We start from the raw sequence: 26,197 nt of genomic DNA on the forward strand, positions 1-26,197 counted from the left end.
TGCAGCAGGCTCCTGCTCAAATGCTGCTTCTTCCCATAATGCCAGTGAGTTCCCACTCAAATACTTCTTCCCATAATGCCCTGAGTACATGCCTAACCAATGAGAAGAGCTTAGGAGGTCCATGCAAGCATCATCAAGCACTCAGCACAAAGCCCGGAAGAGAAAGGGAAGAAGCACTCCCTACTAATGGAGTCCTCTGAGAGGACTCCATTAGACTTGTTCTTTGGGGTCCCTCTCTTCAGAGTCCTTTGCTGTTCTCTCTCTTTTTTTTTTTTTTTGCCAGTCCTGGGGCTTGAACTCAGGGCCTGAGTACTGTCCCTAATGCTTCTTTTTTTGCTCAAGGCTAGCACTCACCACTTGAGCCACAGCACCACTTCAGGCTTTTTCTGTTTATGTGGTGCTAAGGAATCAAACCCAGGGCTTTGTGAATGATAGGGAAGCACTCTACCACTAAGCCACATTCCCAGCCCCTGCTGTTTTCTTTTTACTTTCAAATGAACTTGTTCCATCTACTTTAAATACTTTGCTGCCTTTGAGTTCTGTAGTAAACAGACAAATGAATCCAGACCGCTAGACAGTAACAGTGGAACCCGTGAAAGCTACACTTCTAGTACTGCACTGGTCTATCGAAGCCAGGCTAGCCACACAGGTCAGGCTCTGAGAACAGCAGGCTGATGAACTCTTAGCTGCTTCTTCCAAAAGTCTGTGCCCCTATAGGAACTTCAATTATCCAGGCAAATCTTAGGTGTAGGGACTGATCTCACTCCATCAAGCCCTGCTCTATCAGCATCTGCACTTCCTGTCCATTTTGTGTGCAGGGCAAGGTTTTGAGACTGTGTGGAGTAGGGGGTGGAAAATGTCAGTACTTCCCTGGACACCAAACTGCCCAGGCCAGCTGAGGGCTCCTGCCCCAGTCTCTCCAGTAAGGGTCTCTCCATAAAACTACATTACCTGTGTGTTCAAGTCAAGCTCCCCAAACAGCAGTCACCTGCATTTCCAAGTCTAAATTTTAAAAAGCAACATGTAACTTCCAGATCACCATGAATTTTCTGACCTAGACTCCATTCGCATATAAGACAGCGTCATAGAGGTGAAATTAGAGACCAGATTACAAACCCATGTGACAAGTGAACCACAAACGAGTGTGGAACTTTTCAAACCACTCTTCCTGACCTCAGGCCAGGCTGACCCAGAGACCCAGCGGTCACATGTGCAGATGGAAATTACAGGATACCATGGGGATAAAAGAACAGCTTGTGGCCAGTGGAAGCCGGAGGCCTGCGCTTCCTCATAGCTCCCTTACTCAATGCTCACGTGACCTTGGTCAAGTCGCTTCTCTTTCGCTGTCTGAACCTGGTTTTCCTGTGTGTCACGTCAGGCCTACACTGACTGAGTGCCTAGAGTATGCCAATAAATACAGAGCACGCTCAAGCCAAGGACCAAGGAGGCAAAAACCCTGCCCCCAAGAGAAAGCCAGACAAGAGACACCGAAATGGGAAGTAAGTGTCAGGGAGTGGTAGATTGGAACACACTTAAGAAAAAACAAAGCAAGTCAAGGAGATAAAATGATGGGTGATGTTTCAGACAGGAAGAGGGGGCTCCTAAACTAAGGCCAGAACAAAGTGAGGAAGGTGACTCAAAATATCTGAGCAGAAGTTCCCCCAAGCAGAAATAAAGTGAGGCACAAAAGCCCTGAATGAGGAATGTGGAGGCTCGGTTAAGGGAGAACATAGAGACCAGTGCTTTAAGGAAAGGAGGGAAGAATGATAGGGGAAAGATCAAAGAGATAGCCAGACTATGAAGGGCTTGAGAGTAAAGGTTTCATTCTAGGTCATTAAAAAGAAGTCTTCAGCACGTGGGAGGTAAAGGTAAGAGGATCAAGAGTTCCACATCAGTCTAGGCTAGTGAAATATAACTGCACTTCCCCTGGAAAAAGGACTTTTGATGTGTGACTGACAGAACCACTCCAGCTGCAGTTTAAGGCTGAAGAAATACATCAACTAACATATGCTAGGTCATGCTGCTATAACAAATAAGCACAAAATCTTAATGGCTATTTCTCACTAAGTGGTTGGAGTTTTGTGTTGTCCTTCTCATTCTGGGATCTGGAGGCGAACCTTCCATTTAGATCACTGCAAAATATTGTGACAGCAAAAAAGCACCATGACACATGCACAGGTTCCAAAAGACCAACCTAGAACTGGGCCAAACACTTCACACTCACATTTCACTGGCCAAAACCTAACACCTGAGTGCATGTGACTTCAAAGATAGTCAAGGAGCACAGTCCTGCTATGCACCCACAAGACAGAACACATGAACAATGTTTATGAACACCAGAGACCACAGGAGAGCAGAGACACTGACCAGGAGACTATGGCAGCCATCTGAACAAGCAAGAATGCATCTGGGGGGTAAGTGAGCCCAGGGGATTGGTGGGGAAGAAGATGAGAAGATATCTTGAAGGCAGAGACAAGATTTCCTGAGGCAGTAGATGCCAATAAGGGTCCTTGCCCCACTGTGGATAGATCTGGGATCAAATGAGAAGTTTGACCCAGAGAAAGACACACCATAAACCTCAGCAATACTTACTGCAGTTATTGATGGAAGAGATTTGGACAACGTTTGATTTGGGATCATCCTGTCTTCTAAGACATATAGTTGCTGATTTACCCTTATACCACTATCCTCTCTTTCTCTTTCTCACTCTCTCTCTCCTCTGTGTGTGTGTGTGACAGAGTTTTCAAATGGGTGTAGTTATTAATGATCAACCTTACTTTATACGGTCTTTTCCTCCCACCAAACTTTCTAGCAATGAGTTGCTTTTTCTGCCAACTTCAAGGAACCCTTTATTCCCACAGACACATCTTTGTGACCTAGAAAGTAGCCTGCACAAAAGTCAGGAAGCCCCCAGTCTTTGTTGCTCAGATGTTGTAGATTAATAGTCATTCGGCTTGGAAATGTGAAATGAGCTGATAAGAAAAGCTGTACGTACCAATGACATTCAGGAATGAAAACTGACAGATCACCTGCTTTAGAAGATTTGATTCTTCAGATTTTAAGAAGTGGGGGGAGAAAAGACCTGTAAGTGACATTTGCTCTCTTATGGCTTACATTAAACAATTTAATATATAACATGAGGGAGAGAACGTGATATAAACAATATATCCAGGAGGAAAAATAAATGACCTCAGTCCCCAGAGGCACCAGTAAGCACTGGTGCTATTCATGTGCACGGTAAGGAATGATGTATCAGTTTTACTTCTAATCAGTATCTAAATATATCACCGTCCATTCCTGGAGTGCATTACGTTATCTCAGGATTTGTGCTCACATTTTGCATTAATGTGGAAAGTATCCATCTGTTATCAGCAGAACTTAATTCTATACTGAAAAATGAGGTGTCTGCTGGGTACACTTCTATTTTAAGGTTTCAAGTCATTGAGAAACCAAATTGAAAATAGAACTTGGAATTAAACTGTGGTGTTTTTCAGCATGGATGTTGAGAGGTAATGGCTCTGGGCATTTGACTTAGAGGCATCACCTGTATGTGGATGTTTGGGGGCTTCTAGACCTGTTTTGAGGATACTACAGGAGTATTCATCTCCATGGTGCTGTGAAATCCTCAGAAAGCTTCTTAGAACATGGAAATAAAGGTATTATTTTAAATAAATATATATGAGCTATATCAAAATATATAAAACATAAAATTATGTGAAGCTATCCCTGAATGATTTGTTGCAATAAAGAAATAGCTTGCTAGGGGCTCACATTATCATTGGTTTGACCCTTGTGCTGGGTTTCTTGTCTTCATGAATACACTGTCACTAATGGGTATGGTTTGAGTGTATCCCCCATAAGTTTATATGCTGGAAGCTGGGTCCCAGCTCTCTTCAAAGCAGTAGAATCCTTCACAGGTGGGACCTAATAAGCAATGGTTAGATACTTGCAGGTCTTGACCTCAGAATAGATTAATGTAATTCTCAGGAGAGCAAGTTATTATAAAAAGTTCGCCTGACCCCCAAATCTCTCTGACTTCCTATCTTGCTATGTAAACACTTTTACATATCCCTGCCATGATGATATCATCAGCCATGACGGCCTGGCCAGAGCCACACAGATGTTGACAATATGCTCTTGAATCTACAACTGGGATCTTGACAGATCTTTCTTTTCTTTGTAATGTGCCCTGCCTGTGGTATCTTGTTATAGCAACAGAATATGCACTGATACAATCATCTACTCCTCATGTTCTTTTTCTTTCTGGCATGAAACAATATTCCAAGTTCATCTTGTACCTGCCTTAGCCATGGGATTATTCACGTCTTCAAGGAACTCTAGTTCATTTCATCAGCAAATGGTATAGCAGATCATGATCTGGACACTAGGTATATTGATTATCTTGAAGGTATTATTGTTTTTGGCCTTTTAAGTGAACAAAGATATGAAACAAACACTTATATGCATCTATACACAATTCTCTTTGTCTCTCTGTCAGTCTTTCTTTCTTTCTTTCTCTCTCTCTTCACACACACACACACACACACAGTTCAAAGTTCACACCAACCTTCTAATTCTAATGGTCCCCACAGGGTTGGGTCCTTCTTGACTCCCCCATTCCATATTTTCATTGCTGTTATCTATACAACTCTTGGTTCCAACAACAATGAACCAATTTTCTCATTACTCTATCCTATACTATAGCTTAACTAATTCCAGAATGGCTTCCCCCAAAAGGAAGCCTATTGTACTATTATTCCCCTCATCCTACCCTAACAAAGACAAGTATGCAGCTCACAGCCACATCCAGTAGTTATGTCCAGCAGGCTCTCTTGCCCTTCATTATTTTTTTATTTGATTTAGCTGTCTTCAATGGCCTTTCTTTTTAGTTTTAGAGTGCTTTTTAATTATTTTATTTTATTTTATTGCTGGTCCTAAGGCTTGAACTGAGAGCCTGGGTGCTGTCTCTGATCTACTTTGTACTGAAGGCTAGTGCTCTACCATTTGAGCCACAGAGCCACTTCTGGCCTTCTTTGAGTAGTTTATTGGAGATAAGAGTCTCACAGACTTTCCTGCCTGGGCTGGCTTCAAACCACAATCCTCAAATATCAGCCTCTTGAGTAGCTAGGATTATAGGCATGAGCTACCAGCACGCAGCTTTTAAAGTGCTTCTTAGCCTTCTCATTCTTGCTGATTTTATTTTAGTTTTTTAAATTAACTTAAGTCATCATACAAAGAAGTTTTAATTCAACATATCAATTTATAAATGGAATGCAGCTTGATCAATGTCACCCTTCCCTCATCCCTCTCAACCCCTTACATCCCCTCAAATTACCTGGTTCTATTTTCACATATGTACACTGATTATTATGATTATATTCACCCACCTTTTCTCTCCCCATTCACCTGCCTCTCTTATTTGATCTTTTTATTAAATACATGGGCAGAACATTAGCTTGCTTCCCAAAGTCCTGGGTTTTATTCCTGCCTTTAACTAAGCATATTTAATCATCATGCTTCTTCTCTAATGAAATGATTAGAAGGAAAAAAAGGAGAGAGGAAAAAGGTGGTAAGTAGTCAGAGGATGGCCATAAGCAACACAGAGGAGGAAGACTTTATGTAATTATTGATTCTAGAAAAAGCTCCATCTTCAACACAGTGGGAAATCAGGATGGGCAAAGGGTTGAGGGGAGCCCCAGACATCCTGCCGGCATGGCTAGCAGGATGGACGTGTGCTCTGCAGGACAAATTTCCCAGGGGTAGAAACTGTTTGGATAGAAAGACAATGAATTCTGGTTTTGACATGGACTCTATGCTGGCCCAGCTTATCTTCTGGAAAGCCAGAAGAAGCAAGACTAAATGGGAAGAGAAAATAACAGCAGCAGGAAACATGGGAAGGGCCAAGGAAAGCTGCACGGCAGATGAACACTTGGAATTTTTCCTTCAAACTCTCTTGAAATTACTTGTCTTTATGAACTGGCCCAGTACCATAGCCACAAATACACCATCTGCCTGCCAAAGCCCACGGTCCTTCTTCTCCGCTGAAATTACAGAGGCTTATAGATTCTAGTCCCACCGCCTTCTCTTTGAGAGGCCTTAGGCAAATCCACTCACCCCTCTAAGCCTCGGTGTCTCTTCTGTAAAATGGACAGGGCAACACATAGCCCATGTTGCAGAGTTGTGGTGGTATTATCAGTTAATAGAAAGCAAGTGTTCGGCATACCGTCCAACACAAAAAATAAGGTGCTCAATAAATCATTATTTTCTCCATTAATTTCTCCATTATTTTTCCATTATTTCCATGCCATTTCCTGGAATCAAGATTCCATTTCCCTCATATTCTCCCTGTAATCTGTCCAATACTTTACTGCAATGGTTCTCCATCTTGGGTACACATTCAAATCCCCTGGGGAGCTTTAAAAAAAAAAGTAAATAAATACCAAGACTCAGGCCTCACTACCCAGAGAGTCCTATTTCACTGGATCAGAGTGGAATTTGGCATTGGTATATTTTTTACGAAGCTCCAAGGTAGCTGTACGCAGAGTTCCATAGTGTTGTTTGCTGCACAGAGGACTAGGCTGGACTCCTTCCTGATGCTCAGACAGCACTTCAGAGTAGAAATAAATTGCTCACATTACTCCCTTTCTACTCCAAATGCCCAAAGCATATAGCAATATATTATTCTTTGGGAAGTTCTTTTCTGAGAAACATAAATACCACCTTCCCTACAAGAAGAAAGGAATGCTTCTCCCCACCCAAAAAAACCAGCTCCTTGCTCACCCACCCAGGCAGGCGAGAAAAGTATGACACAACTAGAATGGCTCAGTATCAACTCACCTAGACAGAGAAGAGCCAGTAAGGAACACATCATCCGTGTCCCTGCCAGTGTAGGAACCCAACGGGCAAGGCCATTGCTGCTTAGGATGAATCATAGTTAATGAGGTTTGAAGTCTCTAGAACATCTCAAGAACTTGCTACACCATCCTTTGTTACCTTGGCCCTCGAGGCTGTACAAATGCATACTAGAAGTCAAAGTCCCCAACTGATTCAGAGCTAATTTAAAAATTCTAGCCTGCATGGAGAAGGAAAACACTGTAGCAGGTGCAGATTGGCAGAGAGTGTGCTTGTAAGTGGGTTTCAACAATAAGTCTGGGGTTGGGCTGTCCAAGTTCCAAAGGGAATTCTAGCCTGAAATGTACAGTGAGTGATTAACTGGACTTCTCAAAAAAGAGTGCACAGCCAGGCATTGGTGGCTCACGCCTGTAATCCTAGCTACTCAGGAGGCTGAGATCTGAAGATCACGGTTCAAAGCCGCCTGGGCAGGAAAGTCCGTGAAACTCTTACCTCCAATAAAGCACAGAAAACAGGAAGTGGCACTGTAGCTCAAGTCATAGAGTGCTAGCCTTGAGCTGAAGAGCTGAGGGACAGTGTCCAGGCCCAGAGTTCAAGCTCCATGACAGAAGAAGGAGAAGGAGAAGAAGAAGAAGAGGAGGAGGAGGAGGAGGAAGAGAAGGAGAGGAGGAGCCCATACTCAGGAGGCAGTGACTATGAAAGAAGAAGAGGAAAAGGAAGAGGAAGAGGAAGAAGAAGAAGAAGAGGAAGAAGAAGAAGAAGAAAAAGAAGAGGAGGAGGAGGAGCCCATACTCAGGAGGCAGTGACTATGAACGCTTCTAGCACATCTCAACCTCAATGCTTACAAGTTAATATACTCAATGTCAGAAGGAGGCCATTGGTTTTCTTTTAACAAAAATAGTAGCCTAATCCCAGGGAATAACTGGACCCATGTGGTGTATTATTAAGCCAGTATCCTTGTGATGCTGAGGCTCTGGACAGCTCTGGTAACTGGAATACATATGGACAGTCAGTATTGTCTCTGTTCAGCTTGTGTTTACTTCACTGACGAAAATCAAACCAGCATCCCTCATTGTGTAAATAAATAATTTTGCTGAATAAAGTCTTAAATTTAAAAAAAATAAAGAAATAGTGGCCTTTTTGGCTAAGAGCTTGAATATCAACTACAGATTCTCACTAGTGAATTAGAAATATTCAGTAAATGTGGATTAATGGCAAACATGTTACAAACCCTCCCACTCTCCCATGAATTAAATATGAGGTTCCAGATGAAGTAGATATAGAGGGAAGGGGAGGGCAGAGGGGACAGGGGAATGGATTTCACAGAGTGTGAATTGCAGAAAGTAGGCAGCTTTGGGGACCATCTTAATGGCTGAATATCTTCTGTTTCTTACCCTGTTTCCTGAGAGATTGAGGTGCCCAGGGCTAGGATAAAGAAATCCTGCATCTGAGCTCAATGCTGGGGGCTCACCCCTGAAAATCCTACCTACTCAGGAGGCTGAAATCTGAGAATCAAATTTGGAGCCAGCCCAAGCATAAAAGTCCATAAAGCAGCTGTTCCCTGGGAAGCTGCTTAGAAGAGTCTAAGGAATGCAAATCTTTGATGCTGAAGAGGACATTGCAAAGTTTAGAAAAGCAAACATCTTTGCTTTTAGCAGGAAAAAGAAGTAAGGCCCAAGAACCTGCATGACACCCACCTACCTGAGTTCCCATGGATTGGCACAGTCGAGGCTCCGCTACCCTCTCACAGTAAATTAAAATGACAGCCTTTCTTTGCCCTAAAAGCAGGTCTAGAGATGTCAGTACTAAGAGCAGAAGAGAGAAAATGTCAGCAACAGAGCTGAGGCTTAATGCTGATTACATGTTAGATGGTTTTGTCTAAACATCCAGGGTTAGCTCGGTACCTGTGATTCATACCTGCAATCCTAGTGTCTCAAAGGGCTAGAATCTAAGGATTGTGGTTCAAAACCAGTCTGGGCAGGGAAAGTCTGTGAGACTCTTACCTCCAATTAGCCAGTAAAAATCTTGAAGTAGAGCTGTCGCTTGAATGGTAGCGCATCAGATTTGAGTAAAAAAGCTAAGGAACAGTACCCAGGCTTTGAATTCAAGCCCCAGTACTGGCACACACACATACATACACACACACACACACACACACACACACACACACACACACACACACACACACACCCCAAATATCCAACAGCCCACCCCTCTCTTCCCCAACCCCTGTATCCACCAATCTCTCTCAGACTGGTCACCCAGACCCTCCAGCTAGCCATACTCAACAGCCCCTGAGGATGATATCAAGGGTGACACCTGTGTTACACAAATTGATGAATCCATGAGAGTGGAGTAAGCTTCTTAGAGTGCTGGACAGAAAATGTTAGCTTGGCATCCCTGGTGCTGAACTCTGGCCTCAAGGACCCAGTGCAGAGGTCTCAAAATCCAATCTTTTGTCTGAGCTCAACAACTGATCAGCTAAGTTAAGAGACAAAGGAGTCACATTCTGGAATCCTGTTTTCCCAAAGAACACACCTCTGGATAGTGTGATGTTTGTTAGAGTTGAGTTGTGTTACTTGAGCCTTAGAAAAGGAGGTAACATGCCAGTGGCTCAGGCCTGTAATTCTAACTGCTCAGGAGGCTGAGATCTAAGGGTCGGGGTTTTAAGCCAGGCTGGTCAGGAAAGTCCGTGAGATTCTTTGAAAGTAAAAAAGGTGCCCAAAAGACCACACTGACCGGCTCCTCTGAGGACCCTTGTATATCACGGGCCAGAAGTGGGCGGTGCCTCACCTACTGCTCAGGTGCCTTGGGGGGGGGAGGGGGGGGTTCCTTACACTCTTATCTCCAATAAACTACTGGAAAAAGCCAGAAGTAGCATGGTGGTTCCAGTGGTAGAGTACTCACCCGAGGGTGAGCACAGTGACAGGGACAGTGCCCACACCCAGAATTCAAGCCCCAGGACCAGCAAGAAGAAATCGAAGGAAGGGAGGGAGGGAGGGAGGGAGGGAAGAGAAGGAGGGAGGGAGGGAGGAAGAGCGAGAGAAAAGAAAAAGTTAAAGGAAGAGAAAGTGATATCTAAGCTGGGTCAGTGTCACTGCATATTTGCACATTCTGCACTCACAACCCTCTGGTTGTGAAAATGACTCCAACCAGCCTTTAATGTGGTTGGAGCCATCTCTCAAACGCTTGGTGCTTTTGACCTCCTGACTAATGGCTTTAGGCTAGAGCATGGATATGATGAATAAGACCCCACACACACACACCTGGACTGGAGATGAGTTGCTACCACCTTAGATCTATCCCTTTTACAATGCTGTGTTCATGCACCATCACACCTTCTGGAAGATGTTTGGCAGACCTGAGAGTCAGCATGTACCACTTAAATAACAGTACCTTTTAATTTCCCTTTTGTGAACCCCAACAAGATGAGGTATTTCCTGCCTTGCCACAAGCCATGCCCGTGGGTCAAACATCTTCCCTCACATTGGCTCATCAAAGATGAAGAGAAAATAATCATGCTGCATTTACACAGAGAAGACATCAAAGATCCAGCTGAACTAGACCAAAGGAGAGCTCTGAGGGCTGTGGAACAGAGGGAGAGAGAGAAGTCCCCAGTCACCCTAGATCTGGGCTAATCTCCTCTGCCAATGAGGAGTGCCTTGGGCTTTTTTTTTTTTCATGTGCGGATTTAAGCCAACGATACTCAGGTGAGAAGACCCCTTCTAAATGTCTGACACAATGGTTTACAGAATGAAACAGAAATGTCCTTATAGGGTCTCTTTAAAATTCTTGGATTTTTGTGTACTTATGTGCCAGCATTGGGGCTGGAATTCAGGGCCTTGCACTTATTACTCGGCTGGCATTCTACAACTTGAACCACACTTCCAGTTATAGCTTTTTGATGATCAATTGGAGGTTTGAAGCCAATCTGAGCAAGAAAGTCCATGAGACTCTAATCTCCAGTTAACCACCAAAAAGCTAGAAGTACAGCTGTGGCTCAAGTTGTAGAGCACCAACCTTGAGTGAAAAAAAATAAAAAATAAAATAAGCCCTACCCCCCCCCCCAGCACATCACAAAAGAAGGGGGAGGAGGAGGGGGAGGGGGAGGAAGAGGAGGAGGGGGAGAGGGGAAGAAGAAGAGCAGGAGGAGGAGGAGGAGAAAGAAGGAAGGAAGGAAGGAAGAAAGAAAGAAACCAATGGCTCATAATCCTAGGTATTCAGAAGGTTGAGATCCAAAAATCAAGGTTCAAAGGCAGCCCAAGAGTCATTTATCACCAATTAACCAATTAACTAGCAAAAAGCCAGAAGTGGCTCACGTGGTAGAACTCCAGCCTTGAGCGAAAAAGCTAAGCAAGGGCAGGAGTGCCAGTACAGTACTAGCACCAAAAAGAAGTAGGAAAGAAAGAAAAGCTACATCAAATCAACATTTCAAATACGTCTAATAACCCAACTAGCCTATGAATAAATATCCCTGGCCTGGTGTTGTCTTAGAGGACTAAAGCTAGCTAGTACTGGTTTCTTTCATATTTTTCCAACATCAACATTACTTTACCCAAGTACTGTTTGCTGGGCTGAATAGATACTTACTTTAAAATCTGACCTTTTTAACCATGTGATTCCCCCCCTCATAGGTCCCCCTATGAGCAGCTTAAGAAACTTGCCTCTTGAGAAACACTGGCCATGCCCCCACTCCCCAGCATGGGGACCTTTCAATCCTCAATCTTGCTTTATGTTCTGTCCATACTCATGTTCAAGTGCCTTAACCAAGAGGCCCAAGTGGAAACTGGCTACTCAGTTGTCTTCCTGGTTCCTTCTAGTCCCCGCCTCAGGATTCTTTGTAGCTATTTCACTAGGGTATTGTTAAAATAGTGAAGACAGCAAGAGAAAGAGCGAGCCTGCCGGCTCCTTTGCCAACCAAGCCCTTCCTTCCAAGACCACAGGGCTCTAGTTTGTTTCCTCTTAGGTTTAATTTTCTTTGGCCCAGGCTTTTCTCAATGGTTTTCTTTTCGCATTTTATCACCATAAATTAATTAAAATGTTTCTGGCACTGAGTTCACATCTGATCATCTTGGCAGGATCCCCTTACACAGATGGCGAGGAGATAAAGAGCAATCCTAGCATCCAAGAACAAGAACGGCCCACATACAGAGAGACTGGGGGGGGGGGGGGGGGTGGAAAAAAAAATCACTAGGCTGAATGGAAAACTTGGATGGTATGTTGGGAGGGGTTCCTTCAGGGGGGGATTTTGTATTCCTTCACCTTACCCTAGTGGCCTAAAAGAGAACTTATTGCCAGTGAATGGGAGAACCAGGAGTTGTTGCTTTCTCAGCCTTCCAATTTGGGTAGGTCAGGTGGGCCATGATGGGATGGGGCACCTCAGAGACAAAATGTGGCCAGCGGGGATTGAGAAGAAGAAGGACCAAGACTGAGACCCGGAACCTCTCAGATACTGTGAACGTATGGCCACACCCCACTTCAAGTGTAACAGAAAGACCTTCCAAAATGGAGACCAGTAGAAGAAAGGAGGCAGGCCTGTGGTCACACCTAAGTTAACTTCCAGAAGGTGGCTTGAAAGGACACCTAAAATCCTGAGGCTCTCTCACCGTTTCTTCCTTTTAAATGAAGGCCACATGATGCTGTTGTGTTGTGGAGGGACTGTCCTCCGCATCTAAACCAATAAACAAAAAAGACCACCAAGCAGAATACACCGGATGCCGGACAGAAGAATGAGATGGATCATGGCCACCTTAGGTTGAACAGTCCAGACAGAGTTTACTGAGTGGTAACATTACAACCGAGAAACGAGAGACCTAGGTGTAAAATTTAGCATCAGAATGAAATGCAATTCAACCTCCACACACACTTATATACACACCAAAATCAGGCCCAGACCACAAGCAGAAGTCCCAGAAGAGAATGCTTGAGCTATGCCAGGCCCAGGGCTTACAAGCTCCCACAACAGCTGGTGCTGGAATGGCCTTGAGGTCTGTCCTCATTTCTGCTGACTGGAAAACCAGGTCTGTTACTCCTGGGAGCCCATCTTCCAACCAGAAGAAGACGGAACCAGATCATGATATACACATTTAATATACATTTATATACACGTGATATATACATTTTCAGCCTCCATATATATACCATATTTGGCAGTGGACATGCTGTTTTACTTATACCTCCTTCAAGGAGGATGGGGCAAATCTCACACACACACACACACACACACACACACACACACACACACACACGTCTTACATGGTACATCTTACTGCATTTCCGGCTTAGTTCATTGTGCATCTGTGACTTAGTCACATTATCGTTTTAAAGTCAATGTCTCTCTGTTACATATTTGTGTCATGTTATTGTTTTGCAACAGATATCCCTCCCCTCTCTTTGTTGCTCTTTAGTAAGAGTCAGCTCTCCATTATACCGTTTCCAGTTCCTCTGACCTAGACAGCAAACTACTTAAACTAAACACAGAATTGTGCATTGACTTTTTCTAGGCACTTAGTAGGTACTTTATAAACATGAGTTTATCAAGCAACATGCATTTGATTTCCAAATTGAAGCACCAAAGATTCATTGCCTTTCCGTGAGATTTTATCTTGAAAATTTATTTTAGAAATCTTCAAAGAAGACAGAAAGAAGTAGGAAAGTAGGGTACATAAATCCCTCCACAGTGTTTTTCTAGTATTTTCATTATTCTAATGTGGCCAACAAAATCTAAAAAAGTGATAAATACATAGTGAGAGATAGATCAAGATACCACACACACACACACATACACACACACACACACATACACACACACACACATACACACACACACGCGCACACACACACTTACTCATACACATACTTACATGCACATTGATTTCTTTGAAGTCTATGATTTTTTTTGCAAGAGTAGGATGGGATACATTCTGAGATGAGAACAAAAAATATTTTAAAAATTGAATGCTGCCAAGCATCCCTTGTTTCTCTTCTCTTTGTCCTGTACCCGGCTCTCCCAGCTCCGCTAAATGCAGAGAAATAAAAGCAAATTAAACCGTGAAACAATACATTATAAAGTTCCAAAGCCTCCAAGATACAGAACTAAGGGTGTGGTATTATTTTTATATTAGTTTACGTTTGTCTCCAATTTTTAAATAATTCAGCTTGTCTTTGTCTTGTCCTTATACTTTAATTTGGTCCCTCTCAGCAGGGCCTTCATAACAAAGCAGAACTAAAGGGAATTCTCAATCAGAGGCTTCAGGCCTGAGAACAAGTAAGCCTCGCCTGGGAGCCACTGGAGCAACTGGCCAGAGATAATTAAAATCCTTTGGAAAGACCAGTCATAGTGACATAGGTCTATAATCCCAGCTAGCCAGGAAGCAAAGGTAGGAGGTTCTTAGGTGAGCAAAAGTGCAAAAGCACAAGACCCTATCAGAAAAGAATGAAAGTAAAAAGAGCTAAGGTTGTGCTTTAAGTGGTAGAATGCTTGCCTATCATGCATAAGGCATTGTATTTCAAATCCTGTACTATAGAAACAATTAATTCAATCACATTAACCCCTCAAAAAAACTGGACTTCCATGTCTGAGGGTTGGGCTTCAGGAGTCAGCTCTCAGAAAACAACTAGGAGCTGTCTGCTGTGGTAAAGAGACTTTGTGTGGACAAGCCTAGTGTTGTACCTCTTACAGAGGTTGGGCTCCTGAGCTGTGGATACTTCCTGACTATCCACCTCTCACGCTCTGCAAGGCTCAGTCCCTTCTTCCCTAATAGTTCTTTTTCCCCCCCTGTATTTGAGGGCTCAGGAAGTGAGACAAGAAGAATACAAAAAGTTCTAATTTAAAATAGAAGGGAAAAAAAGATCTAGTTTTAAATAAAAGCCACTGGTATTAGAAGGTAATCAGATATGCTTTTTCATTTAAGCATCACAGCACCCCCACTGGATAAGCAATTAGTATTCTCTAGGGCAAATTAGAAAAAGAAAGCAGAAGAAAGTGTATTCCCTTACTTTTAGTTCACTAGACTCTTTAAAGGTAAACTTTGAACTTCAGCTGTCCAACTCCAAAGCTAGAGATCCCATGGCCAGCAACATGAAATATATACACATGGACTTTTTTTTAAATCTGGTTTTCTGCAGGGCAGGCAAGCTGGCACTGAACCAGAAGGGACTTTTCCAGTTTGTGGACATGTTTACAGAATCTATGAGAAGCACAACACTGTCTCTCGATTCTTCTACCTCTCACCCTCACCTACACAGAAGCCTGTCCTTTGTCCTCTTAAGACTCCACCCCACCAGCCCAGGTGACATTCAAGAATGTTTCCAGCAATACTAAACATCTCACCAACAATGTCAGACAGAGAAACTTTACCTGATAGCCTTCATTATTTTTCATTTTAGTATAACTCTAGAAGACAGAAATCAACCACTGGTAACTTCTGCCAAAATCCTGACCCCCTTGCATAGGAGGAAGGAAGGAAGGAAGGTAGGAAGGCAGGAAGGCAGGAAGGCAGGCAGGAAGGCAGGAAAGAAGGAAGGAAGGAAGGAAGGAAGGAAGGAAGGAAGGAAGGAAGGAAGGAAGGAAGGAAGGAAGGAAGGAAGGAAGGAAGGGAGGGAGGGAGGAAGAAAGGGAGGGAGGAAGGGAGACAGAGAGGGAGGCAGAGAGGGAGGCAGGGAGGGAGGAAGGGAGGGAGGGAGGGAGGGAGGGAGGGAGGGAAGGAGGGAGGGAAGGAGGGAGGGAGGGAGGGGAGGGAGGCAGGGAGGGAGGAAGGAAATGTGTTTTGCTCTTGTTGGGTGGATAGGGGTAGGAAGAGAATAGAAAGGCAAACTCCTGGTTCACATCTGGAAGCCAGGCCCTGAACCAGTTCAGCTCAGATAACTTGTCAACTGGTCACAGTCTATGAGCTCAGAAACAATACCTTTCAACCAAAACATTTTTTTCAAGATAAATTCTTATGACAGTTCACAGACACTGAAGTCAGGTTTACAACTGTGGTTAGAAAGAGGAACAGGCAAGCCACCTGTCTCTACTGCTAAGAGTTATGTGCTAGAAATCCTGTCTGGCATTTGGTCCATGCCACTGATAAATATTAGTGACACACAGCTGCCCCCTTACCAGGGAAGGAGTGCTGGGGTGGGGCAGATCTTTCTCCACACAATGTTCTAGCACAGCCCTGGCTCCCTTCCCCACACCCAGTAACCACAGCACTTCTTCCCTGGGCCTTCTGAAAGGAACAGCGGGTCTCAGCACACAGAACATCCTGAGAAAGCCATACAAGAGGCTGAGCCCCATGCGATGCATTCACAGCCGTCTGAGAACAGGGCACAATGCTATTTAAAGGGGTAAAGAAAAATACCTCCCTTTCACTCCCCATAAAAGTGCTTACAAAGCCAACAGAAGTAATTATAGGGAAAAAATGCTTAAAAACCTAAAGGGCTCTATTAAAATGAGCCCTGCATGGATGCTAGTTTTTGTTTCCAAGACTGGAGCAAGAAACATACATATTCAAGTCTTTTTTTTTTTTGCCTGTCCTGGGGCTTGAACTCAGGGCCTGGGCACTGTCCCTCAGCTTCTTTTGCTCAAGACTAGCTATCCATCTACCACTTGAGCCACAGCACCACTTCTGGCTTTTTCTGTTTATATGGTACCAAGGAATCGAACCCAGGGCTTCATGCATGCTAGGCAAGAACTCTACCACTAAGCCACATTCCCAGCCCTCTTCTTTTTCAATGTATTGTGATAACTGTATTAAGATACTAACAAAGGAAATTAAAAGAGAGAAAAGTTCCTCTACCTCCATCACAACCCATGAACTTGCTTTTTATCTCATCTTTTTCTTTCTGGTCCTTGTCTATGGGCCGATATGATTTTTATTTTTATAATAAGTGTCTTCCTACACCTGTTGTTAAAAGGTATTTTCTTAGTAACTTTGAATCCCACAGTGACCCGGCAAGCCACATTGAGCCTCATGTCTCAATCAGATCTACACTGAAACAGTTGGTTTTAAAGCCTAATGATTCCATATCATCAGGCATCATGAAAGCAAGCCACATCTAAGTATATGACTTATCCCCAAGCACAGAGGATCAAAGAGCCAGACCACAAGCTGCCCACATAAATGGCACTCCAACTGTACTGGATTCTTCCACTGGCCCCTCCAGATCTCTTCTTGCCTTGTCCTGTGCCCAGTGAAGCTGCCTTGCATCAGCTGTCCTGGGCTTCCTTCCTTGTCCTCTGGTTGGCAGCTGGGTCCATCCAGTAAGAGGCATCATCAGGAGAAAAGTGGGGATCAGAGAACACATTCCCCAAGCGATAGCTCTCTCAGTTCAGTCCCTGCCTCCTACTTTTGCTCCTGCAGGCAGTAGGTGATTGTGTGCCCTTAACACAACCCAAGCCTTTGCTTGGCTCACTCTCCAGTGGGGAGACAGAGCCAGACTCTGCACCAGCTATCTGGCATAGCTGGTTTGATATGACTTATTACATGCATTTCTCTTCAATCTGCTCTCCTTCAAGTGGCACACAAAATAAGATAGCACATACTAGAACTAACTTCTCTTAGCCACCATGGGACGAGGGCAAAGTATTCTCATCCCTCAGTGACTGCTCCATCTCCTTGATCCAGAAAGAAACACTTCCTCATCCCTCAAGATTTTGAAAAGTATCTTCTTCCCGAAGTCCTCTTGGGTACAAATAATCTTACAAGAAGAACAAGAAAGAAAAAAGTCGGGCACAGTGCCTCATGTCTATAATCGTAGCTACTCAGGAGGCTGAGATCTGAGGTTAGAAGCCAGTTCATGGGATTCTCATCTCCACCAAACTATCCACCAAAAACTATCCACCAAAAAGTCAGAAGTGGAGTTAAAGCTTTCATGGTGGTAAAGCTCTAGCCTTGAGCAAAAGCAGCTCAGGGCATCCAGGCCCTGAGCTTAAGCCCAAGTACCTGCATAGAAAACAACAAATAAATAGTAACTGTCCAAAAAGTCAAGAAATAACCCCTTCCGTTAAGAAAATACATGGGTGGTGTAGATAAGGGCAAGGTGGAGAACTCATTATGCAAACAGGTGAACTTGAGGGTAAAGCACACATAGCAGAGGCTGCTGCCTGGCAGAAGTGCAAAGAAGCAGACATCAACACTCAAGAAGTTGTATTTCGAGACATGTCACGTAGAATAACTTTAAGCAAGCCACTTAGCATTCCTTTAAGTCAGAAAGGTTCTTCTTGGTCCACTCATGTGTAAAATGAGAGTGAATTCCATTTATCTGGAACAAAGATCAATACTGGATGGCTTCACATGTAGGAATATCCCCCACAGCCATTCAAAGAAATTCAACAGTCTACAGGATGATCTAATAATGGGATCGCACCACATAATATGTAAATAAGCATATATAAAATACACTGCTGGGATTGCAAATAGCTCCCTTATGGAGAGAGAGCTTAAAGGTATGCAAAGAGTTCAAATTCTTAAGAATGCTGGCAGTTATAAAGGACAGGATTTCTACTTCTTATTGTCTGCTTTAACTTTATAAGTCAGCCTTCCCCACCAACCCCCTCCCCACCTCCCTGGGCATGCACACAAGTCCTCATCTCCTTGTCTGTTATTTTATCCAACAGCAAAGCCTGTGCACCCAGGGCCACACAGAGGACTGAGATGAACATCACAGGCCCAAACTCTGTGGAAAATAGTCTTGCAGCAGCGCACCTGGCCTCTTGGCAGGCTCCCCCAGCTGGTTTGCTGACAGCTCTGAAGTTGCTTTTTACTCTGTCATATGGTCAGGCTGCTAATGGGCTGTCTCTTCCCACTCATCCCCCCCACCCTCCCAACCAGGTCATTTTTTCTTTCAAACTCCCATTGGGTTCCAAGAAAACTGCAAACCACAGTTCTACTGCAGGAAAGACCCCATCCCTGGTTGTCATGACATTCAGAGGCCCAGCCATCCCAATGGGGTAAGCAGTCCCCGTGCTTGGAGGGGAAATGTCTAATTACACTGCCTGGCTCATGTATTACTCAGAAGTAGGTTTATGAAGAGGCGATTAGGTAACCTGACAGGCACAGGTGGTAGATGAATATAAAGCATTATTTGTCTCTGTGTTTACACAAGTCCATTCACCATAGCACCCAGAACTTAAGCAAGCACAGAATTTTGACACAAAAGGCTACAACTAACTTCTCATCTGTAGTTAGATTCCAAGTGTTTTCCCCTCTTGGGGTCACTCTAAAGACCCAAATGTGCAACTTAGCACCTGAGTATAGTTTCTCAGGTTCCTAGCTCTCACATCAGCCATTTTTGCATGTGGAGAAACTGACCAGATGAGGGCTGGATGTCCAATCAGAAGCCTGTTGTCCTGAATGAAAGTCTATGGGTGAAGAAACCCCATGCAATTCACTTCCAGTGGAAAACCTTTCTGGAAATATCTAGGATCCAAATAAGCCCATGATGACTTACAAAAAAAAAAAAAATCAGCTGAACTTATACCTGACTGTCACAGGTCCATGATCAAGATTGCCATGTCCAGGTGAGCAGGCTGATTACTGTGCAACCCCACAGAGCACCATCTACACTGGCTGCAATGTACTTAGTACCCTTGAGGTCATGTGACACAACACTGTTCTCAGTGCCAAGAGAACAAAAAAGGAAAGACTGATCATCATAAATTCAAATTCCCCAAGATGTTAATCATAGAAAGATGTTAGTAAAATACATAAAACCCAAACCCTTGAAATGGGTGCATATGAATTTCTGGAGTGACTACAGAGAGGAAATTTAACCCCGCCCCAAGTGGAAACAATTTCTAATAGCGTGAAGACCAGGAAGAGAAATGGATTTGATGAAGAAAAGGTTATGTCATCAGATAGCAGCAAGAAGCAGCATAAAACAAAATTATTTTGATGAAAATGTTAGAGTTATTTCTTCAGGAGAAATGCAAGGGACATCAAAAGTATCCAAAGAACAGCTAAACCCCAATTTTCTCCTGACTTTCTCTCATCCTTCTATCTGCCATTCTATCCCAACCCAATTCATGCCTTTCTTGAACATCTAAGCTCCCCATGGAGGCCTCTAGAAGCAGCTAAATCCAAACTGACAAGATCCCCATCTTCAGGAGCCCTGAATCTAAGGGGGGACATTAGGCAAGTCTACAGGAAATTACAGCCACAGGAGGGGGGGGAGTGTTTCAATCTCATATTGCACAAAATGCCACTATATCCTAAGATGTGGCCCTTGAAACTGACCTTGAACTGCAGTTACAAGTCTGCAAGGGGAAGGGATGGACAGCACCTTTCAAACCAACAGCACTTCACACATTCAGGCACAGAGGTAACCAGGGGCAAGATAGGCTCTAGATGGCTCCAGACCAATCTGCCTACAACAAATACAAGGGGATGCAGAGGACATGGAAGTCATGTAGTGCAATTTGACGTTGGCATAGGGATAAGAGGCTGACCCTTCTTTCAAACCCACAGGGAGAAAGCCATTGCAATCATTTTGAACAGAATGTTAAACTTTGAACAGAAAAGGGTATAAGCAGAGCTGGGTTTGCTTTGTGAAAGCTCTCACCAGCAGCAGAGTTCTGTCTCATTAGAGACCATGAGACAAGCCATCACAGGACGAATTTACAGGTGAAAGGGAGATGGAGTCAATTGCAACATGGCGCGAGGAATGCAGACTTTGGGTGGAATGCCAGCACAGCCATCCAACCTTCTTCATGAGGCAAGGAAGAACAGGGGAAAACAAGAAACTAGGATCTTGTAGGCACAAAGAAATGCTGATTCGAAGGGGCAGAAGAGACATGATTCCCATTTTCACACATCAAGGTGCAGGTAGGGACTCTGGGCTAGGAGATTGGGTGGTGTGAGCATTTGTCTGAGAGATCTGATTGGAGGAGAGGAACTTTGGGGTCCTGCCATCCAGGGCTCAAACCCTGGCTTGCCTTTATCACATTTACTATGTCATTTGGGGTGAATAACCTCCCTAAGTCTACCTTATCTGTCATCTGTAAAATGGAGGGTAACAACAGCACTAAGTATCTACAGCATTAGCATGAGGATTAAATGAAAAGAGTATCAGTATAGAACCTACAATACATAAAGCCTTCAGGAAACATTATCTACTGTAATTTTTCCCATAGGCCTTCATTTCATCAGTACCACAACTAGCTTCTAGCTCCTTTACCACCTGAAGTTTGTGTGGGAGGTTAACATGTAGGTATCCTGCTTTTACAGTGTTCCAGGGGTCTTGGCCATCCTGGCTCTTGCATGATCCACCTAATGCATGGGCTTTTAGGTTAGTTTGCTGTTACTATGACAAAATATCAGAGAAAATTCCAGGAAAGAAAGAGCAAGATGTCAGGAGCATTGCCAGGGCATGCTTCCAATGGCCTCCTTCCTTCAATCATGCCCTATCTACTAGAGTTTCCACTTCCCAGTAATGCCATCAAATTGTAAGTCCATCAATGGAATTAATTCATCAGAGTCTTCACCATCCACCCTTGAGCCCCGGGGTGGGGGGGGGAGGTAAATTTCAGTTGCAAACCATACCAGCCCCTGTCACTTCCCCCCAGATATCCTTCAGCCTGGATAAATACCATCCCCACCCCCCACCCCCACTCCCAAGTTTGCCTTCCATCAAAGATCCCAACCAAGAATTCATGAACCCTGGCTGTCCACATCCTGGTGGGAAGACCACTTTGTAATCTGGGGTCACATAAAGGGGAAATAGGCCCTTGTCTCAACCAAAGAGTCTGACTTTGAGTCTTAGACAATATATTTCCTTACTATAAAAGCTGTAAAACATTGGGATACTGTTACCGTTTACTGCCCCTCCTTTGCCCTCCTTTGTGCTCCCCTAGCTCTTTGTCCGAGTCTTTATGATGGAATGTATCACATTATGTTATAGTAGGTTATTGATGTGACTGCCTCCACTGCTGGGCCACTGCTCCTCCAGGGCAGGGACCAAGCCTTATTCATCTCTTTCCCCAAGCCTACCATTGGTGTTCAATAAATATTGAAAGAGAGCGAACAACAGCTTACATCTGTGTTGTTCCTCGTGTTTTGCAAAGGCCACTTAGGGACGTGATGGAATCTGGCTCTAGAATGCTGAGCTATAATTTTTCTTTCATTCAATGCACCTTGAGTAAGTATAGCCATCAAAATGGGAAGGAATAACAGGACCACATGCCAGTTTCAAAAAGCAGCAGCTCCCAGATTCTTAGGTTTCACTAATCAGTGGTTTAAATGGTCATTTAATTGAGGGTAGCAACATGAAGTCCCTTTTTTTTTTTTTTTTTTTACCAATTAGATACACTAAAAAAAAAAAAGTGTTCATTCACTAAAGGAAGAATTTTAAGCACCCCATTCTGCCAAAAGAGACATGGCATAAATATAAGGTAGTGAATAATGGAAAGCCTTTTGTACTTAATAAGCTTAGTTTATGGAAAACTAGCTCAGCTGCCTGTCATTTTCCTGAGTCCCCAAGGATAGTGTCCTGGCTATGGTACCCCAACTCATATTGGGACACCCACACCCAAAGCAGTCTTTCTCTTACTACAGGATTGGGGATCTGCAATTACTCAACTAGAGTTTGTTATTGTGGTCAAATATACAGAACATAAAATTCAGTATTTTTAAATGTATAATTCAGTGTCATTAAATAATTCAAAGTGTGCAACCATCACCAATATCCATCTCCAAAACCTTTCTCTTTTTTTGCCTTTACCAACTAAAACCATATCTATTAAACACTAATTCCTAATCAGTCTCCCTCTGACTCCTAGAAACAACTTCTATTTTCTGTCTCTATAGTTTTGACTGCCCTAGCCACTTTATGTGAGGATAACTTTACAACATTGGTCTTCTTGTGTCTTGTTTCACTTAGCATGAAATCTTTATGGAGCATCTCTATTGTAGCTTATGTACCTCTTCTTTTTTTTTAACATAGAAAACTATTCCATTGTATGTATGTAGCACATTTAGTATATTTCTTGGCCCATCAGTAGATATGGGGATTTTTTTATTACTATTTTTTGTCAGTCATAGGGCCTGAACTCCAGGCCTGGGCGCTGTCCCTCAGCTCTTCAGCTCAAGGCTACTGCTCTACCACTTGAGCCACATGCCACTTCCAGCCTTTTCTGCTTATGTGGTGCTGAGGAATCAAATCCAGGGCCTCATGCATGCGAGGTAAGCACGCTACCACTGAGCCACCTTCCCAGCCCAACATGGGGATTATTTCCTCCATCTTTTAAATATTATTCTCTATTAAAATTTTTTAGCCAAGCATGATGACTCATGCTGGTAATTCCAGCTATTCAGGAAGCTGAATTTGAGAAGATTAAAACTTGAGACTAAGCTAGGGGTAGAAGTTTATGAAATCCCATAGAAACCAATAGTAAACTTATACAGAGAATAAAAAATGTCTATTTCCTTTTTGTACATTTTTATTATTACACCTTTAAATAGTTTTACAAAGAAGTTCCCATTCTACAAAACAGTATATGAGTACAAGGTGTCTGACAACATTGTCACCCATCGCTCCTAACCCATCCCTTCTCTCATTTTAAATATATATATATATTTCTATAAAAAAATAAACCGATAATAAAAAAAAGACTGGGAACAGTGGCATGCACATATTATCTTAGCTATGCAGGAAGTATAGCAGGGTCAAGGGCAGAAGACCCTATCTGACAACCATCTCAAATGTTCATGCAGAATGGCCTGTGGATGCCTTGCCATTAAACACTGCTTTGGGTTGGCCGTGATGCTTCTGCTCTCCCACATGCTGTATGTAACCGTATCCCCATCCATTTCAAGGCACAGAGTAATAAAGCCACACAGTGCTTTCAGACCTTGACCGTCACATTATTGTCCTCAGGTAAGCTCATGGAGGGTCGTCTGCTCTTGCACATCAACATTTGCTGTCTATATAATAGTAAATAATAAAAAAAAAAAATACCTCCACTCTCAGTTCCAGCAGCCATCTGGTACAGATGTCAATGGATGCCTTCTTCAAACCAACCTGTGAAAAGTTCATTCTTAGCAAACATCAACTCTAATATGAGGTCTGCTATTTCTTAACTAGCAAGCAAGAGTTTTTATTCCATCTTTTTTCTCTCACATGCATAGAAGTTCTCTGAATGGTCGTCATTGAAGTTAAAATATAAATTATTGAGGCTGGGAAGGTGGCTCAGTGGTAGAGCACTTGCCTTGCATGCATGAGGCCCTGGTTCGACTCCTCAGCGCCACATAAGCAAAAAGAAAAAAGCCAGAAGTGGTGCTGCAGCTCAAGTGGTAGAGTGCTAGCCTTGAGCTGAAGAGCTGAGGGACAGTGCCCAGGCCCAGAGTTCAGGCCCCACAACCGGACCCAAAATATATATATATATAAATTATCCTGGGCATTGGTGGTTGATGCTTGTAGTCCTAGATACACAAGAGGCTGAGATCTCAGGATCATGCTTCAGAGTCAGCCCAGCAAGAAAGTCCATAAGAGTCCTATACCCAACAAAAAGCCAGAAGTAGAGCTGTGGCTCAAGTAATAGAAAGCTAACATTGAGCAAAAAACCTCAGGCTCTGAGTTTAAACCCCACAACTAGCTCATATATATATATATATATATATATATATATATATATATAGAGAGAGAGAGAGAGAGAGAGAGAGAGAGAGATTGTATATACACATGTATATTATATACACATATATACATATTATATATTATATATACATAATATATACAAATGATAGAATGCTAACCTGGAGCAAAAGATCTCAGGCTCTGAGTTCAAGCCCCATGACTGACACACACACACACACATACACACACACACACACTCACCGTATACCATATGTGTGTGGGGGAGGGGGTATGTGTGTGTGTATATATGTGTATATAGGCCTGAATCTCATTTTTTTTCCTATTAATCAGTAGTTTGGGCTTTAGACACTATTTGACTAGTATTGTTATTTTGAATAGGACTGATTTTGTAAGCATAAGGATTGTATATTCAGCTTTACAGATAATATAATAATAAGGATATAAGTCATAGAGAGACAATGGTGTCCCTTTAAAAGAGTCTGTCTAAGCCTAAGAGATCCACACTATCCCTGGAATGCTCTCCTCCTATGAAAAGCAATGGGGCAGGTCAAAGCAATTATGTGTTCCTACCCAGCTCATCAAATACCATGGCTTCTGGATAATACCACCAAGAGGCAGCCAGCAGCTAGGGACAGAACACCAAGAAGACCCACCAGACCTGGGGGAGACCAAGTTAAATGCTCACTCCCGTTTCAAGTCTTCTGAGTAGTGCTTGCCTTTCAAGCTGCGACCTCTACCGCTGCCCTGGAGAACAGCAACTCTTTCCCCACTCCCAAGAGGAAGTTTCTGGGCTACTTTGCAGCTGAGTGATCCATCGGGCTCCCACAGGACAGTCACCGCTAGCCCACCACTGCTGACACAATTTGACTTTTTTTTATACTCAGATAAACATGCCACCTGTCACCTCTGAAAAATTAGCCCAGGAATCAAGTACATCAGGGATCTGCCTGAAATCCACATTGAGCAAGAAGGCAGGCTTGCATTCTCTGATTTCCACTTCCGGACACCACCACTACCACCACTTAGCAGCAGTGCCTGGTACCTGAATGCCGCCTCCATCGGGGCCCTAGCCAGCTTCAGAACAGCTTGCAAAGCATTTGAGTTTTGTCTGAATCCTCAGCATGTACAGATCAGAAGGAATAAAGCCAGGGTCTCCCAAAAATGCTGGGATGCTCCAAGTAACAAAGCTCACACCTGAGGACCCAAGCTACGCTTTGCCACTCAGCTATTCACATCTCTTAATCTTAAAAGCCAATGGCTCTGAGTGTTTCCAGGTAGGAAATACAGCCATATAGCAAAATCCTAAATGCACAGAACATGTTCAAAGTTGTCATATTACTGAGAAAGGTTACACTTCCAAGAAATACAAAGGAAAAAGAAGCATGAGAGAAGTCAGCCTACACTTGCTGGGCGGATAAGTGTACCACATAAAAAAATCTATTTACTAAAAATGATCATTTGCAATGCAAGTTATGCAGCTAATGTGTTGCTTGGAGAACGCCGTGGAGAATCATGATCACTATTTCCCAGGATTGCCTCTCAAGACCCAAGTGCATTTCAGCCAGCACCTAAGCTCAGTTTGGTAGGTTCCACATTTGTGCACACTGTGGTATTTAAATAGTGCCTCTGAGTCACAGATCCTGTGATGTGTGCCAGGATTTAACAGCACAATGCGATTGTATCATAAACATCCTGACCCTCCTCACTTTACCTCCGAAACCAGTTTCAGTGACTGACACTGCTTTCTTCAGGGCCTTATCAGCCTCTT

This window comes from Dipodomys spectabilis, unplaced genomic scaffold (assembly GCF_019054845.1).
Source record: "Dipodomys spectabilis isolate Male_0828 unplaced genomic scaffold, ASM1905484v1 ptg000073l, whole genome shotgun sequence".
NCBI classification, from domain to species: Eukaryota; Metazoa; Chordata; class Mammalia; order Rodentia; family Heteromyidae; genus Dipodomys; species Dipodomys spectabilis.